We start from the raw sequence: 19209 nt of genomic DNA, 5'->3' as shown, positions 1-19209 counted from the left end.
CTAGGTTATTAAACAACCAGAGGGTCAGGAGGAATATTTACTGGGCAGTTCCGGGTATTGTCCTTACAGCTACAGGAATTTCAGGTTTTGGGGGTAGCAGAGGAACTTAACAATACCTGGTCCTTCACTTTTTAACTTAGGCCTTGCAGCTTAGAAACTTTACAATGCCCGGTCTTTTACACTTTAACTTCAATTTCTTTTTACTCTTACAATGGGAAGTTCCACTGGTCATGTGTTCATGTGTGAACATAGGAAAGTTATGTCCATTTCGTTCTGTTGTCTTTCCTATTCTCATCCCCTCACCCCCTCTCTTCATTCCCTTTTGACTAATCCAATGAACTTCTATTCTTCCTCCTCCCACTTATTTTGTGTTAGCATCCACATTATCAGAGAGAACATTTGGCCTTTGGTTTGGGGGGATTGGCTTATTTCACTTAGCATGATATTCTCCAGCTCCATCAATATACCTCCAAATGTCATAATTTTATTCTACTTTAAGGTTGACTAATATTTCATTGTGTATATATACTACCTTTTCTTTATTTATCTGTTGAAGAGCACCTAGGTTGGTTCCATAGCTTAGCTATTGTGAATTGGGCTTTTTTAAACATTGATGTGGCTATGTCACTATAGTATGCTGATTTTAAGTCCCTTGGGTATATGCCAAGGAGTGGGATAGCTGGGTCAAATGGATGTGTGATTAAACTAAATATAAAATAATAACAATTACATATACCATGTCCTAGAAGAGGTCATTGAGATTTTGTTGAATTGACCTGAAATACATTGAGAGAGAAACAGGAAGGAAGGAAGAAAGGAAGAAAGGATGGGTATAATAGGGTAGTTTGTGTGCTTGGGTGTCTCTGGGTAATGTGCCAGGCTTGTCCAGGTGCAGCTGGGGTTTGGTTAAGGTATAAGATAAGAGAATGAAGGGGAGGGGGAGTCTGGAGATGGAGAAAGGCCAAAACAAGGCCAGGAGTCTGTTTGTGTATCAGCCTGGTCAGAGAAGAGAAGGGATGAGAGGTTAGGAGCAGCCGCAGAGTGTGATCCTTCTGGGCAGGTGAGGGTGGTAGAAATCCTGTTGCACCATCCAGGTCCCTCTTCAGGACCAAAGCATGGCTGCCAGGTGAGATGCGGCTGATGGCTCATACCTGCACCCCTCTCTGGGAAAGGCGTTTGGCTGAAGAAAGGACCCAACCCAACACTATGTTCTCTCTACCCTAGGAGCTGACTCCAGTCATTGGTCAGTGCAGAGGAGATTGAATGGTTGGCCACCTGCATCCATCACAGCTTCCTGGTGGGACTGGCTGAAGAACTGTTCAACTCGGTTACCAGGCAACTCCTCCCTCTGCCGGACTCTGGCATCCTCACTTCCTTAGAGCGATAGTCCCAGGAGCTCTCATCCGTAAAACTCAGAGTCTCCAAGTCTGTTTCCCAAAAGGAAAACACAATTCGCTATAAGAAGTTGCCAAATTTGAGGAAGGTTTGCTAGGCCGGGGAGCAAGATCAGAGTTTCAATCTCATAGACTCATGAAGAATGCTCTGAATTAGAACTCAGGTGAGGGAGAGATGAACAAAATTCAGAAGAACATTCACAGTCAAAGAAAGGTGCCCTGTAAGTGCTGCTGAACTTGAACTTTGGAACCCTCTTAGGAGACTCTGCCAAGCCCACAAGTCCACTGCTTCAGCAGTAAGTTCCCCTCAAAGGGAGCTGCTCTCCTTCTCCAATGACCTCCAGCAAGGGTCCAGTGTTACCCATTTCTGGGTTCTACTGGCAAAGTCTGCCCTGGAAAACAAAGTTGTAAAATCCCAACACTGATTAAGAAACTGAGTCCATTGTTAGGCAAAGGAAGGGTCCATATTCCATAATCTCCTTCTTGGCCCATTTCACCTGAAAGCCCTTCTATTTACATATGCACCAGACATTCACCATACCCCAAGGGCTTACAGCTTGTAAGTGACAGAGCCTAGTCTGCGGCTATCAGTCCAGTGTTCTTTCTACATCCAAAACATTAGGAAGGAGAATACTGAAAGTTTCTTAGGAGGACTGGATGATGAATTGAATGAGGTGAGGAAGAAGAAACAAAGGTATTGAAAATACCTTCCTGGCTTTCTGGCATGCAAGTTCATCTCAGAAGGAAGAAAACCTTAAAGGGAGCCTCAAACAACTGTCACATCTAATGGCAGAATTCAGGAAAAGGGTGCAAAGGGACAGAGCAGATTCTTCAAAGTAAGGAAAGCCAAGGGGATGTGGTATCACAAAAGCCAAAGGAAGGAACTTTCCAGAAGGAAAGGGAGTGTCAATGGAGTTGAATGCCATGAAGAGGTCAAGGGAGACAGTGACTGATAAAGGTCTATTGGATTTAGCCATGTGGAAGGTCACCACATTTTTGATAAGCAATGAGAAAAGAAACCAGATTACGATAGACTAAGAAGTGAATGGGAGGTGGGGGAGGGGCGGGGAAGGGAGCCACGAAGCATCCACAGCTCTTTAGAGAAATTTGATCATGAAGGAAGCAGTAGAGATGGGGCAGAAACTGGGGGAGGACTTTTGTTGTTGTTATGTGCTTGATTTGAGCATTTCAAAAATTCAATCTTGAATTAGAGTTTTAGATTGAGTTTGCAAGAGAGAGAATGGATGTTAAGTGGGAAACATCCTGGAGAAAGTTAAGATGAAGAGAGCAAGAAGGCCCCAGAGCACAGTCGAGGGGCAGCTGCTCTGCTGTGGAAGCAGGAAGACAGGGGAGGCCTGTTGGTACTTTCTGCAGCCAGACAGGGAGTAGAGCTGATCTCTCATCTAGTCCACTCAGAAATCAGCAGCCACCGTCATCCATGGAAAGGAAGGTGTGAGGATCAGGAACATAAAGTTTGGGGAAAGCAGAAAAGAAATAAAATCATTCTTGGAAACATGGACATATAGGCCACTCACTAGACCATGGCAAGGGAATGTTAAGGACTAGTCTGAGCTCAGGATACACAATTTTACATGGGAATCAGTTTCTCTTGTCACACAAACTTCTCCAATCTGGGGACCCTGGAGCAGACTTAAAGAAAGGAAGTAGGTGGGCTCATTGAACAGAAGAATCTAGCTTAACAACTCCACTTCCCAGTTACAGTGAGACTGGGGCCAGTATCTGGGCTAAGGTTTAAACATCCGCAAAAGAGGGCTGAGAGTACCTATCCTTGGACTGCAGGAGAACCAAAAGAGATATCAGAGAGGCAAGAACTTGGAGAGCAAAATGTGCTCTGTGCATCTTGAAGTATCAGGGCCCAGGCCACTGCTGGTGTCTCTGAAGTCCTAATAAATCTCAGTGGGAGATAAGAAGGGTCAGCGGATAATGGAAGGCGACTAAATGAGCATGACCCAGTCCCTACGCAGGGCAGGAGAAATTCCGATAAGTAGTGTTCCGAGAAGTGTTTGACCCCACTCACAGGCACCAGAGAAAGGAAGGGGACTCCTCAGGAGACGGGGGAGGAGCCCTGTCCCAGCCTCTCAAATGGGCCAGCAGAAGTCAATGTCATGCAGTGGGTCTGAACCTTGTCCAAGCATCTACACCACAGAGGAAAGTGATTCAGAATTCTTCCTTCCCCTCTTGATGAGCTTAGGTAGGCCTTAAATTCTGACTGAGCTCCCTCCACATTGGAGGAACCTAATTATGTTGTAAATATGTATATATATATATTCTGTTCCTGGATCTGACAGGTATCACAATTACTATAGTGATTAATGCCTCCCATGAAATGCCTAGAATCTTCTGTCCTAACCTGATCTCTGATGGATGAATGTTCAGGCTAGACTCAAAGAGCAAGTGTAGTTTATAACTGGTTGATCTCTAACACCACACACACACACACACACACACACACACACACACAGAGGCTTGTTCTAACACACCATGATCATGACTTTAAGTTTGCTGTGGTGTCTTCTTAGAATATCCAAAATGTCCTTCCTCCGTGTTTTCTTGGGAGTACTTCATTCCTATCCTTTATTTTATTCTGCTAAAATATGTAACACTTGGGTGTGAGGATAGATGGAATTTGGTTATTTGCTAAGCCCCAAATTTGACATGTTTTTAATATTGTTCTGAGTTAGGGCTTCATTGTGAAGGCAAGGGGGAACAGGTGGAAGATGTTTCAGCAGAGGAGGAACTGGTTTGAATCAGAGCTTCAAAGAAATCATTTCTGTGGTGTTTTGTAGGGTGAATTGAAAAGAAGCAAAACTGCAAGCCAGGAAACCAATCATGAGGCCATGGCAAAAGTGGAGATTAGATATAAAAAAGATCAAGGATAGTGATGGAGAATATTGATGGAAACGAGACATGAATCACTAAATAAATGAACATATATAAACACTCACATGTATTTGCATACATGCCTCAAATACAGAACCTCCTCAGATATAAGCAGAACAAAAAGAGAGTAATAACAAACTTGCATGTGACAGTGCATGTGCCTTGAAGGTTTCATCTGGAGTTTTTGCTTTTTGGGTTCACTAAGCAGTAGGAAGGAACAGTGCAGGAAAAAAAAAAAAATACTATGCTTCCAGTCCTTCAATCTATGGATGAAGAAGTCAGGTTTGCATCCGAAAATCAGCCCGTTATTGATCTTAACCTCGTTAATATTCATGAAACTCTATCAAGAGGTAGGAGATTTTAACATAGTGGCCCCCACACTCTAAATCAATTCCCATTGATTTCAATTGGCTTCTTCCATCTGAGCATTTATAGTGCCCCCCTGCCTGAAAATCTGTTCCCAGCATCCTTTGAAATGCATGTGGTGTGAGGAGCGGGTCGGGCCTGCCTGCCATTGTCTGAACTTCAGGTGCACTCAGAGTGAGAGAGATTGTGTGGGGGCAGCCTCTGTCCCTCTTTGGGGTGATATGGATCAGGCTGCCTGTAAATCTATTCATCCACAAAGCCACTGTCCCCTGAAGTCCCAGCTAGTGGGAGGGAAGAAAGAGCCCTTGCCACTTCCAGGCACATGTCAATTTCACAACAAAGTTGGGGTTTCCAAAAGCTGAAATGCTACCTGTTTTTCAAAGCTTCTAATAAGTTCAAAGGACAACCCGTTTTGTCTTCAGATACAACTGAGTGCAGAACAGGAGTTTGCAACCAAATCCACAGGGAGTCTGACCTAGACCTCTGGCTTCTCCCAGACCAGCCCAAGTTGCAGCCTGAGGGGCCGAGTCCTTCTTTATAATTATGGTATCCTCTGAGGGTCTGAAAATTCAATTCCAGTGACTTGCTTTTGCTATTATTTTTCCTCTTCTTTTTATTCCATATATTTTAACTTTTTCATTACATTTTTCTTTTGCTAATGAAATTATTTATCTGATATATCAGAAAAATGCATGTCCAAATGATGCTCTGTGGGGCAGAACTAGCTTCTGATTATCCCCCAGGGAAGGTGAAGCCTGAGAGCACCAATCTAAAGTGATGCTTTGACTCTTCTTCTGGCACATGCGATGGAAAACCCCAGAGCCCCCGGGAGAAGATGGAGGCTGCATCTCTGCTCTGCCTTGGTTTGTTCACCATCTACTCAGACCTGCCATGCACTGAAGAGAGCAGCTTCAAATCCACTCCTTCGTTGCCTCAACACTATCTTTCTCACCTCTGCTTCTAGCTGCTTTCAGAATGCAGCACCTTCTCCACTTCTTCATTCTTTCAAACACACACACACACACACACACACACGCACACGTGATATGGCTCTGAGTTTCCATGATGAAGCACAGAAATACATACCAATATGAGCCAGGCCCATCTCCCTTATGAAAAACATATTTTTGATCTTCCCATTCTTTTATTCAGTACATTTATTGCCTGAGGACCTACCATGGACCAGGAACTATTCTAGGGGCTAGGAATTCAGTGGGTAACAAGAGAGAAAAACTCTGTGCTTTTGGTAGACAGACTCTAAGGTGACCCCCAAGATCCTTACCTCCTGGTATCCACACCTGGTGTTATCCCTAGCCCTCAAGTGTGGGTACGGACGGTCATTTGGCTTTTAATCAATAGACAACTGAAAGACTAATAGGATTACTCCATGATTTGATATGTAAGACTGCGAAGCCCATCTTGCAGAAAGATGCTCGCCCTTGCCAAGGGCCCTGTGGAGAAAGGTAGGTAGCACGAGACAGAAGGAGGGCAACCTCTGGTCAGCAGCCAGCCAGAAAATGAGTCCTACCACAACTACATAAACAGATCCTTCCCCGCGTGAGCCTCTGTTGCATTTTATCATAGGTCACCCACACTTGGTAGAACCAGAATTTTAAACTGAGTCAGTCAAGTTCAAACCCATGCTACTTGTTTGTTTGTTTTTTGCTGCATCCTTGCTCTGCATAAAACTATAGTCCTCCCCTTTATTATTATTTGGCATTCCAATTTAGGAGCTCTTCTTCTGAGTTGTCCTTCTATTTGTTCATCCAGGCATTTATTAAGCATGTGCTTTGTGTGAACTGTGTTACAGACTTCAGAAGCACCAGGATGGAGGAGACAGCCCACTTGGCCATGACCCACAGCAGATTGTTAGATGGTCATTTAGCCATGGCCAAGAGCACATCTGTGTCATTTGCTTTGGTCCGTCTCCTACTAAACATAGAGCCTGGAACCGGGTAGATGCTCCTTTTTGTTAATTTACTCCCCGTGGTTCTACATCATGCAGACGGAGCCTCCTTTGCCCTGGATGCAGGTGATAGTGTCCTCAGCTTCACCAGGTGATTGCTGAACGCAGAGCACTTCCACATTCCACACCCTTCCTGTGATCCTCTTTCCACCAGAATGTTGCTTCTGCTCTGCCTGAAGCTCTTACTAACCTTTCAAAGTCCTGGGATGTCAACTCTATTCTGTATCTGCAGCTACTCCTTCTTCTACCAGCACAAATTCATCCAGGTCACCTTTTGCTCTGTCTGTAACTTTGCACGTTTCCCTTTACAGTATTTAACATCTTCCCTATAGTTACTATTATTTTTTTTAAGATTTCTTTCCTCCACTAGGTGAGGAGTAACTTTGTAAATCTGGCTCCCAACTCAGCACAGAGGCTCAGTTCAACAAACGTGCAATGAACTGAAGTTAGCCCCTTCATTTCACATATATTTATTTGTCACAATTCTTCATGCCAGGAATTTTTCTAGGTTTGGGGATTCAGCTATGAGGGGGGGAAAAAAAACAGGCAAAAGGTCCCTGCCTGGTGGATCTTATATTGTATTGATTCCTCTTGAAATGTGTTTCTGTGGGATCCCTCTGGCCAGGTTTTAATTAATTTCCTTTGCACTATCTTTCAATTTGATGCCAAGCCCTGGCTACAGGACATGGGATTTACCTCGGGAAGCCAGTTTGTGCAAATATCTCTCCAAGCCCTGGGAAATCCTGAAGAAGCCTGAAAAGTGAGAAGCCCATGTTGTGAACAGATAGACCCGTGCGAATCTGTCCAAATGAAGTTGTCTACTCAGAAGCGGCTCCTGCGGGAAGCCGCGTTCCTGCTCAGCCAGGCTGCCAAGGCTCCAACTATTTCCGTACTCCTATTTTGGAACTGTAGGTGGAATTTATGGCACGTTTGTGAACACACTCAGTGGGTGGAAATGTCCCTTTTCAAGGCTTCATTTGCCACTAGATAAATGCCAAGCCATATTTCCTAGACAAGGGAGGCGAACGAGCTCACCGATATGGTTGTGTGGGAGCAAGAAGAAAAGGAAGAATCCCAGGTGTGTGCAGGTGTCTTTATTGTGGTGACCTCACCTCCCAGCAGATGCCCTGTATTTATGCCTTGTATAGGACACATGGTGACCTGCATCCTCATTGGTCACTTTGGTTCCCTCGTTAGGTAGGAGGATGAGAAAGAGATTAACATCTGCCTCCGTCCCAGCAAAGAGAGGGAGAAGACGTGGCTGTACTGAGAGCCCGTTGGGCTCAGCAGGCACACCTCTAATCATTCGGCGAGACAGCATCAAAGGGGCTCTGCCTGGGCAGACAGATGGAGCATCCATGAACGTCTGTCCCCACAGTCCACCCTGCACCTTCATGTTGCCCCAAGATAAGCCATATGGGGAGGTCACGTCAAACTGCAGGTCAGAAACCATCAGTAATTAAGTTTCCTCTTGGGATGGAAATTTTTCCTACCTCTGCTTGGATATAGTGTTAAAATTGGAGGCAAATGCCCCAAAATGTTATAAGTGATTTCTAGGTAGTAGAGGTATGGTTTCATTTCATATTCCTTTATGTGCTTATTTGTGATGCCCATTTTATTATTATTATTATTATTAATGATAAGAAAAAAAGTTATTCCAAAACAATACTTGTAAAATAGAATGAACTGAGGAACATTATATTAAGTGAAGTAAGCCAGACCCAGAAAGACAGGTACCAACCACATGTTCTCCCTCATGTGTGGAAGCTAAAATATCAACTAGAAAGTTGAATAGTGATAGTAGTGAGAGGTTTGGAAAGATTGTGGAAGGATGGAAATAGAGAGGCTGAGTTTGACTACTGTGCGCTATAGGCATGTGTTGAAATATCACACTGAACACCATTAATATGTACAATAAATATATATTAATCAAAAATAAATTAAGCTGGGCGCAGTAACGCATGCCTATAATCCCAGCCTGTAACGCCAACAACTCAGAAGGCTGAGGCAGGAAGATTGTGAGTTCAAAGCCAGAAAAGTGAGGCACTAAGCAACTCAGTGAGACATGTCTCTCAATAAAATACAAAATAGGGCTGGAGATGTGGCTCAGTGATCTAGTGCCCCTGGGTTCAATCCTCGGTATCAACAAAAAGTAGAAATACAATAAAAAGTACTCTAATAATCACATTGTCCTATAGACATAATCTCAGAAGCTATTTATGAGGCTTTGGTCTATACTACTATCTTGACCTTAAATATTTGTTCTTTTTCTTTCACTTTATTTTTTTAATGTGATTTCAGATACATTATTTAATACATTCTTTCCATTTCATTTTCCTCACCTGTAAATCAGGAATAACAATAACATCTATTGTTTGATTATAATAATCTATAAGTTATTATGAGGATAAAGTTAGGTAGTACATGGAATCATTTAAACAATATTCATTGGTAAATTCTCAATAAATAAGAGTCCCTTTTTATTTCTGCTGTTAAACATAACATCATTTAAACCATAATCTGAAAAGCCTGCAAAGTGTACAACAACCATAGACTGAATTACAATAATTTAACAGGATTGTCCAGTCCCATGTGCCTCAGAAGTATTTCAGTAGGATCTCAAGGTATCAGTTCTGAGAACCTGATTCACTTCACTATTTTCTGTGCTATCTAGTGCCTCGTCGTGTGACTATACTACCGTGTGTGGTGTATTCCGGTTGTCAGGGAGGGTGGATCCAATTCCCCTTGTTCACAAGCAACACTGCCTTGAGTGTGTTTGTGTATACATGTGACGGATCATGGAGGGTAAACATCTCTAAAGACGAGTGCTGGGTCTTATACTGTGCGCATCTTCAATTCTATTTGTTATTGCTGAATTGATCTCCAAATGAGTCACGCCAATTTACAGTCACTCTGGCAACGTGCGAGAGCCACTCTTTCTCAACCTACTCAGCAAAAATGGGCATCCTATAATGGGAGGGAAATGGTGTCTCATTTGAACTTGCATATCTATGACTTATTAATGTGGGGAAGCTTTTTTCCCATATACGTGTTGGTGATTTGGTTTTCATATTTTATGCGTCCCTTGCTTGGAGCCTTTGTCCATTTTTTTTTCCTGGTGAAATGTTTGTCTTTATATTATTGATTTATAGGAGTGCTTTGTATATTCCAGAGAGTAACCTTTTGTCAGCTATTGGTATAGATGTGTGTTGTCATACAAAAGACTTTATTTCATTTATTCAGATTTATCAGTCCTACCCTCTACCATGTTGTGCTTTTTGTTGACTGGCTTTATTTTGTTTGTTTATTTGTTTGGAAGACAAACAAATATCTCTACCCCAAGATCATACAGATAGTCTCATAAATCTCCTCCTAAACTTTCTATTTTTTTGGCACTTACTCCTTCTAGATTTGATGTCTACATGGTCTGAAGTAGAGAGGGGAGGATCCTTTTTACATAAAGATTCCCACAACATTTATTGCCCAGGACATCCCCTGTCACCAGCGCTCATTTGCCATGCCACCTCTGTCACCAAGTTTCCATATGTGTTTAAGGGCTGTTTCTGTACTGTCTCTTCTGTCCCTTTGATTTACTCGCCTCTCTCTAGACCAAATTTACGCTGCTTTGATTATCATATCTTAGAAATAAATCTTTCCGGATAGAAGAGTGAGACTCCCCTGCTTCTTCTTCGCAAATATCTTACCTGGCTAGCCCTGACTCCTCCCCCCCCCCCAATCGTGAATATCTTAGAATAAAAAACAAACAAATAAACAAAGCCTGTTTGGATTTTGATTAACTTGGTTTTGCTCTAACTCATTGTTTCATCAGAGGATAAAATGTGCCTTTCGGAAAAGGAAGCAAGGGAGGACCTGGGGCAGCTTTGGGGTTTAGATCATTTGAGCCAAGGGTTTTCTTTGATTTCTTGTGCTTCCTGGGCACATAATACACTCTTGCAGACCCGAAGAGAAGAGATGACTTTCCTAGGTTCACAAGCCAAATTGCCATCAAAGACCTTCTCGGCCTCCATCTCCATCCCCAGCCTGGATCCCAGATGTGGCCACACTGCTGCACCTCTGCTGCAGTGGATCAGCAGCTCCCAGGACCCTAATCCCAGACTTGACTTTCAGGGGGACATCCCCCAGCCAAGGTACTGATTCGTGCCTAGTGTTTCTGGTCCTCGCCCTGGTATATATCCTTGTCTGATTGCTCTTTCCTATACTAATGTTTTCATTGTTCTTCTTGAAACATCAGGCCCTCCAACCAACTGACACTCTCGTCACACTGTTGTGGGACAGGTTTTCTGAAAATATGATCATGGCATCTCTCTAGGGAGGCTGGTATGATTTATCAGAGCTGTGTAGTCTAATATAGTAGCCTATGCCCAAATGGGCCATTTAAATTTATTTTGGTTAATCAAAACTTAAATATAAAAAAATCAGCCTCCCTATCATATTTAGCAATATTTGAAGTGGCACAGGGGCTCAGGAGTCACATATAGCCACTGTCTTAGGGATTCATTCACCACTGCAGAAATTTCCATCAGATGGTTCTGCTGCAGAGTCTCATAGCATCTTCTCATTCCCAGCAGAGTAACAGTCACATAGCTCAAGTGACACCAGTACTTTTGAAATCATGACCCCTGCGTATCTATCTCTGTTCCCATCCTGCCATCTATCCGGGCATGTTAAAATCAGGAGGTTCTCAGGCCCCCACCTGCACCTTTGACTTCCTGCCTGTGTGTTTTGGCTCAGACCCTTCCTACAGCCAAGAGCACCTGATCTTCCCTGTTTTCCCTTTGCTAATCATTTTCTTCCTTCAAGACTCTGTTCAAACATCACCTCTCCAGTCACGTTCTAGGGACATTGGAAACCTACTGTCTCTTTCTCTATTACAGTCGCTCATTGTGTCTTCTGGTTCCTATGTCTGCCTATTAGACTCTATTCACCTGGGGCAGGTGAATGACAGACAGTTCTCACTTTCCTAGAGCAGATCTCAGTACCTGGCACCTAAACCTTGTTGGTGTCTAATGATGGAGTCTCCTGAATACAGGCTTTGCCCTGAGTTCCTCTAGTGGCTTCCAGCACCAGCTCTGCCTATTACTTAACCTTGGTCTGCCCTCCCCTTTTCTACTCACTCCCCCGCATTTAATTACATTCTCCTCAGACGTGCAAAACGGTCTGCTTGGCTCCCTGTATAGTTTAAAATGTTTGTGTAAACAGCAGAGAGATCCTGTTAATTATAAAGACTTCCTCACATTCATTGCAGCCAGTTCCGGTCTCCCCTGATTGTCAAGGAGATAGGGCCAGCCACTTGGAGACAGGAAGCAGTTTATTGAAAGGGACAAGAGCAGCCCCGGAGAGAGAAAAAAACACATATAGAGGGTGCATAAAACACATGGTCCTCTCCTCTAGGAGAGACACAGAAGGACAAAGAAAGATGGAGAAAGAGAGAGAGACCAGGAAGAGCAGTCACCTGCACAGCACACCTGCTCAGGTCTGCTCCAGAGAACAAGGGGCTTCACAAATTGAAATGTTGGTGTCATAGAACAACCATCAGAAGAACAAATGGAAACAGAACTCAGCTTCAACCACGGGAACCCTGAAAGCCAGCCTGATCAGCCCTGAACCTCATTCACATTTATCTCATTCTGCCTTGCTGAAAAGGTCCAGAAAGAAAGGCCTCACAAGACAAATTGCGGTCCCTTTGGGGATATCCCAGCTGGAATTCTTACAAGAATTTGTGTCTTTGCTGTGGATAGCAGCAATCTGAAGCCTCAGTGGAAAGAAATGGGAAAGTATGATTGAAACTCTCCCCTAAATTTATAACATCTGGGGTTTTCAGAGTTTGGAATGTGCTTGGTCACTGAAGAGGGGTCACTCTGCAAGGATAACAAGAGGCTGCTTTGGAGCCACATAAAAAAAATAAACTTATCTTGTCTATTTCCAGACACCTCAAAAGTCTATTCCCAAGTTCAGCTTGGACAACTTGCTTTTTCCAGGGCTAATTCATTCATACGCTAATCAAATACTGTCTATGGTTCAGCCTTGTGCCAGGTGCTACAGTGTCAAAAATGTTCCTTGAAGCCCACAGTGTGGACAGGTAGACACTAAACCAAGAAACATGCAAATAAGGGCCACACAAGAAGCATAGATAAGTACAACCTATTAAAAGAACATGGTGTCCTAAAGGGGTAGAAAAAGGGGACTCAACCAGATACTTGTACTTGAATACTCAGAACAGCACGGTTCACAATAGCCAAAAAGTAGAATCAATCCAAATGTTCACCAGTGATGAATAGATGAACTAATTATGGTAAATACATATGATGTAATAGTAGCAAACTTTAAGAAAAAATGAAATATTCACAAGGAAATGCAGCTCCGGGGAAATGGCACATATACGAAACTTGAAGGGGAAGAGTGGAGGGTGGCAGGTTCCAGACAGCGATGATACCTGGGAAAGCAATAGGTGAGAAGCGGGCGAGCACACTTGAGAATGGGTGGCTGGAGTACAGACAGCAAAGAAAACTGGGGCCTAAGACAGGCAGGCTGGACATGCTTTGTAAGGCTTTTTTTTGGTACTGAGTATTGAACTCCAGGTGCTCAACCTTTGAGCCACATCCCCAGCCCTATTTTGTATTTAGAGACAGGGTCTCACTGAGTTGCTTAGCACCTTGCCATTGCTGAGGTTGGCTTCAAACTCACCATCCTCCTGTCTAAGCTTCCCGAGCCACTGAGATTATAGGTATGTGCCACCACGCCAGGCTTTTTATAGGCATTTTGATCTTTTCTGGCATTGATGGACATTGAGATGTAAGAAGATATGATTTATACTAATCTAGTTTAATTTATAAAATCTAGCTTCTTTTTGAAGAATGGGTTGGAGGTATTCAGAAGTGGTGTTAGGACACTGATTGAAGACTACTCTCCCACCCTCTCTCTTTATCTCTCTCCTGTCTTTCTTGATTCATTTCTTCCTTCTCCTCCTTCTTTTTCTCCCTCCAGCCTCCTCAAAATGTTTATGGAAACCAGAGTCTCAGGAGGGAAAATTTTTGAGACCTTGAGTTAAATTTGATGTTCCAAGAAAAAAAAAAACATGTTAATTGGAAAATCACAAATTAAGTACAAATTAAGTATTAATTAGTACCCTTTGAAATTCCACTGGAGTCTATGACCAATGCTACAAAACACGGAAACAACCAAGAGGCATAGAAATGGAAAGCCAGGGTCAAATTGGTCATTATTTGTGGATAATATGGATGTACACATGAAAATATATAGACCTTATGCAATATGATTAAGAAAAGTTATCAAGTCAGTTAGATACAAAGGAATCAATACCATTCTCATATATCCAACAAAATTAAACGGAAAACAAATTTTGCAAAATATAACCTTTACAACTACAACCAACAATGAGATATCTGGAGCTGACAAAGATGTGGGAAATGTTTTGAACAATTATTGGAGAAAATTGTGAACAATTACTAGAGGACATAAAAGAATAAGGAACAAATAGATATATCCTGAGAACATTCAATATCATAAAGATGTCTCTAATTTTTCATTCAAATAAATCCCAATCAAAACCCCAAACATTAATTTTTAAGTGAGGCTTTATAAATATATTTTTAAATTTCCATGACAATTTGGAAAAAAAAATAAAAGAATGAGGGATGACTATTTCTACCTGATAGCAGGATTTATTCTAATGTTATAGTGATTTTTCATGTGGTCTTAGAACATATTATCTAATGAAACTAATTGGTTAGCATAACATCAGGGCCAAACATACAAGGGATCTTGGTATGTAGTAGAGACGGCATTAACAATTATTAAAGTCACTAGGAAGGAAAACCAAATAAATGGGGTCAAGTCAGCAATAGTGTGGGAATCAAGAGCTTTGAATCCCAGACTCTCACCACCCACCAAAAACAATTCTAGCAGAAAGCTAATTCACTACAACTTTTAAGGGGTGGGGGGAGAACTTATTTTCTGAGCTCTGAATACCTTGCATACCTGAAAATGACGTCTCTTTCTCTTTCTCTCTTCTATCCTTCTTTCTCTTTCCTTCCTTTCTTCCTTCCCTCCTTTCTTTCTTTCTTCTATATTCTTTCTCCTTGTTTTTCTATGTGAACAGAAGCTGGGCTGTGGGCTAAGTTTAGAATTCTTGGATCCCAGTATTTTTTTTATCACAGTTGTATAGACATTTTTTTTTCTAATAGGTTTGGTGATGGAAAGAAAATCAGATTTCTCATTCTATCTAGTAGTCCCCTCCCCTTTTTATTTTCTGATACATTATTCCTTTCCCCTTAAGATCAAAAAGAAACTACCAAGATACATGTTGTTTTGTTTGCATTAATATTCTAGAACACACTTTGGCCCTTCCAAAGAATCGATAACTCTTTGTCTCAGAAAGTTTCTTCTATTACATCTCTGATTTCTGCTTCTTTTTCTTCTGGGATATCTTTCAGAAGCTAATTAGAGCTGTTCTATCTCCTTTGTTGTCTCCCATTCCTACCATCTTTCCATCACCATGATGTTTTGAATCCTTTCGTTCTACTCCAGGCCACATTGATTGATTTGTACTCCACATTATTAGCAGAGGCTGAATTCAATCAATTTTCAATTTTAATTAAAACTTTATAATTATACAGAGTAGCTTGGTTTATCCTAACCAAATCATACTTACATGGAATCTGACCCACTCCATTTCAGTCCCTGTTCCTCCCTCTACCCCTCTCTTCCTCCACTGACCCCCACCACCCCATCACCCAAAAGGCCTATAAAGCATGCTCCTGCCCACCTGTCCTGTGATTTGAAGATTCCTCAGAAAACTAGGAAAGGAACCACCCTATGGCCAGCTATCCCACTCCTTGGTATTTATTCAAAAGAAGTAAAATTAGCCTACTATTGCAATACAGTTGCCTCAATGTTTATAGCAGCACAATTCACAATAGCTAAACAATGGAATCAGCCCAGATGCCCATCAACAGATGAACGGATTAAGAAAATACACACACATAATGGAGTTTTACCCAACCATAAAGAACAAAATCCTGACATTTGCCCATAAGTGGATGGAAATGGAGAGCATCAGGCTAAGTGAAATAAGCCAGACTCAGAAAATCAAGGGTTAAGAGTAGTCTCTCATATGTGAAAACTAGAGCAAAATAAGGGAAAGAAGGGTAGTGGATTGGATATTACAAAGATATAAAGGAGATCAGTGGAGCAAAGAAGGAGATTGAGAGGGAGAAAGAAGTGAAGGGATAAAGAAGGAAATATGGAATGAATTTAACAAAATCACATGATGTGCTCATATTAATATACCACATGGAATTTTACATTTATGTGTGTGTGGAAAACACGGAGCAATATGGATAAATGGATGAGCAGGGGGTGTAGTTTTGATTTGCATTTCACTAGTTGCTAATGACATTGAACATCTCTTTCACTTACTTGTTAGCCATGTGTATTTCTTCTTTTGAGAAATGTCTGTTTAGTCATTTATTCATTGGACTATTTGATTTTTTTTGGTGTAAAAATCTTTGCTATCAAAGATTTTCTCTCATTCTGTGGGTTCTCTCTTCACATTCCTAATTGTTTCCTTTGCTTGTAGAAGCTTTTAAATTTGATGCTGTCCCCTTTATTAATTGTTGGCAACATTTCCTGAGCTTTAGGGATCCTATCAAGAAAGTCAACACCTGTGCCTAAAAGCTGGAGTGTGAACCCTACGTTTTCTTCTAGAATACATTCTTGATATTATTTGTGGGTGTGTTGTTGTTATCATTATTATTTCCTTTGCACACTGTATGCATTTTCTTAACTATTTCATAATTTGGAATTTTTCCTGGAGCCAAGGTTGATGCTGTTTTGGTCATTCATCTTTAAGTGACAAGCCATGTAAGCAGGGCTGGTGTTTTTCCATAAACATTTTGAGTAAATTGTCTTAACTTCCCCTTCTGGGTCCCTTTGGTTGTTCTTGGCTTCTCAGATCTCCAACTGGAGGGCTTCTTTGGTGTAAATTTACAACACTCTCATTGTGATTGAGCAGCCAGCGGGGAGTTGGGAGGAAGCCTGAGTTGTGAGCAGCGTTCACAGGAATATTTATCTCCGTGGCAATTCTTTCCGTGCCTGGTGAAGCTGTTGTTCTCAGCTCCATGTTTTGCATTCACTTTTGATTTGGCACAGCCTCTGCTCCAGTATAAACTTTGGCTAGGCTCAGGCCCCTTCCTGGTGCTACTGCTTGACCTATGGTGGAAATGCCTCTATAGCCCTGAAAGGGTCTCCTTTGATGTAGCAGCTCCTGAGTCTTCCCTGTGCCTCTGGTTTCGGCAGTTGCTGATATTTGTCAGTATGGGTCACAGAACTCAGGCACCAACCAAGTATGCTTCCCTGATCCTCAACACATCCTACTCCAAATCAGGAAGATTTAATGTTTTCCTCCAGAGCATCCTCTGGATTCTTCCCTTCGTCTACAAGACCTCACCACTTTGACATCTGTCTCCTTCCTGTAGCCACCTTTCTCATCCTCGAGTTTCAAAGTGCTATTGGAACAAATGATACTGATTGTTGAAGGTCAAATTAAGTCCAAAATATAAGATTACCAATATGCCATAAAGCCCAGCCATGCACCCAGTCCCAACCCTCCAGACATGTGCATGAGCCCCCCTGTTTTATTTCAAATAATAATAATGTTCTTTCTTAAGAAGGAGATGCAAGTGAAACCCTTGGTATTTTCCTCAATTTGATGCCACCTGCACCGTGCCCACCAAAGCTTCCTCAGATCTCATAATTGTATTGCTCTATTCAGTTTGCAATCCAACCCTGCCCACTCCCTACCTTTATGTTTTAAGAAGGATTTGACTGGGCAGAGTTTTAAAAGAGTTTAAGAGGAGATAATTGTGTGTGCTCCACAGACATCTAACCCAAACATCTGGAAGTCAGATGAACTTGAAACACCTCCCTGAGCTTCTCCTTTCACCATATGTGTTTAAAGGTAGCAGAATTGGCAGGTGAGGACCTGAATAAAGTAGAAAGCCTAAGTCAACAGTGTTCAGTGTTTCCAGATGAGCACAGATAAGATTACTGCCCCCATACGTAGACGTGTTTGAGAAACACAAAAGTAACAAAACAGATGATGGGGGTGGGAAATCTTTCTTGTACCTTATTTAAGGAATTGTTTCCTCTTTTTTTTTTTTTTTGCTTTGTTTTTAGGTAGCATGTAAATCAAGGGATTCAGAAATCACATACTATTAAAATGGATGCCAAATCAAAATCTAAGGTAAGAAATGAACGAGATCTTCATTCTCTTCCAGTGTCCTTTGTTTGTCCGTAGGTGGAAATATCAGAGACATGGAGTTAAACCAATCATCCTTATTTTTGGGGGTTCATAATCTTCCTATAATAAGCAAACTTATATAATTTAATAAATATGAAAAAAATGAGAAAATATGGAAAAGGAGACCCTATTGCTTGCCTAAAAAGTTGACTATACTGCTGATTAAATAAAGAGAAGACATATTGTCACTCTTTCCAAGTCTTAATATTCAGCTTGATCTTATTTTACCTCTTTGCTTGTTGTGCTTTAGAAATATGGAATAAGAAATTTGAGATCTAGGGAAAAGTTCATTATGAGTCTTTGGTCTATTTAACCAGGAATCCAGAGCACTGGACAACAGTCTCCCTTAACAACAGAGAAGTGATAAATGAATAAAGGAAACCTGCATGAAGAACCAGAGTGAGGGTTACAAGTGGTGGGCCCGGCTGTCCCTGGCACATGTGATTCACTAAAGGATGTGTCATTTGCTCTCTGAACCCATTCTGCCTCTCTTTGGGCCCTTACTCCTGTTAGATGGTGAATGGAGAGGTAGAGAGATGGAGGTGTTCATCCCAGGAAAGTGAAATACACTATATAATGAAGACAGTGAGAAATACCTGGGCTGTCTTTCAAGTGACTGGCAAAATGTGATGTTTTGTGCATATAAAAGGATTAGGGCTGGTGGCTAAAGCCTTACAAACTTATTTTCTCCAAAGCAGGGTTGTGGCAGTAGGGAGTCTCCAGGAGCATGAATGTTATGACATTCTATCCGGATGTATTAATGATTTAAATAAAAAATCAATTCTGCCTTCCTTGGGACCAAAAATGGACCAGGGTGTAACTTTCTACTGAGACGCTAGAGATTCTTGTGGCTGCTTTATTGAAAACCCTGCTTCCCTTCGAAAGCAGATGCTACTGTGCAGCTAGGAAAATTGTGATCATCCCTTTTCATCCCTCTTGGGCCAGGCTGGGAAGCCAGTGCTCAGAGGAGCCGGGCCCTGTCTACCTCCCGTCAAGCAAACAGCTCTAGCCCCGATTATTTATTTACAACAGCTAATACAATTGGTAGTAACGACTTCATAGGCAACCTCTAAGTGCAGGCAAGATGAAAAATTTACTAAATTGGAGAATAAAAATGCATAAGAAAATGTACAGAATCAATATTTCATGGCCTTTGCTTTACCTTGCTGTTCACAAATCTATTCCCGAGCTCACATTAAAATTTAAAGCAACGTCATGCGACAAGTTCAAGCCCTGGGTTA

Source organism: Urocitellus parryii, chromosome 6, assembly GCF_045843805.1.
Source record: "Urocitellus parryii isolate mUroPar1 chromosome 6, mUroPar1.hap1, whole genome shotgun sequence".
Lineage (NCBI taxonomy): Eukaryota > Metazoa > Chordata > Mammalia > Rodentia > Sciuridae > Urocitellus > Urocitellus parryii.
Note: the sequence above shows the minus strand (reverse complement) of the source record.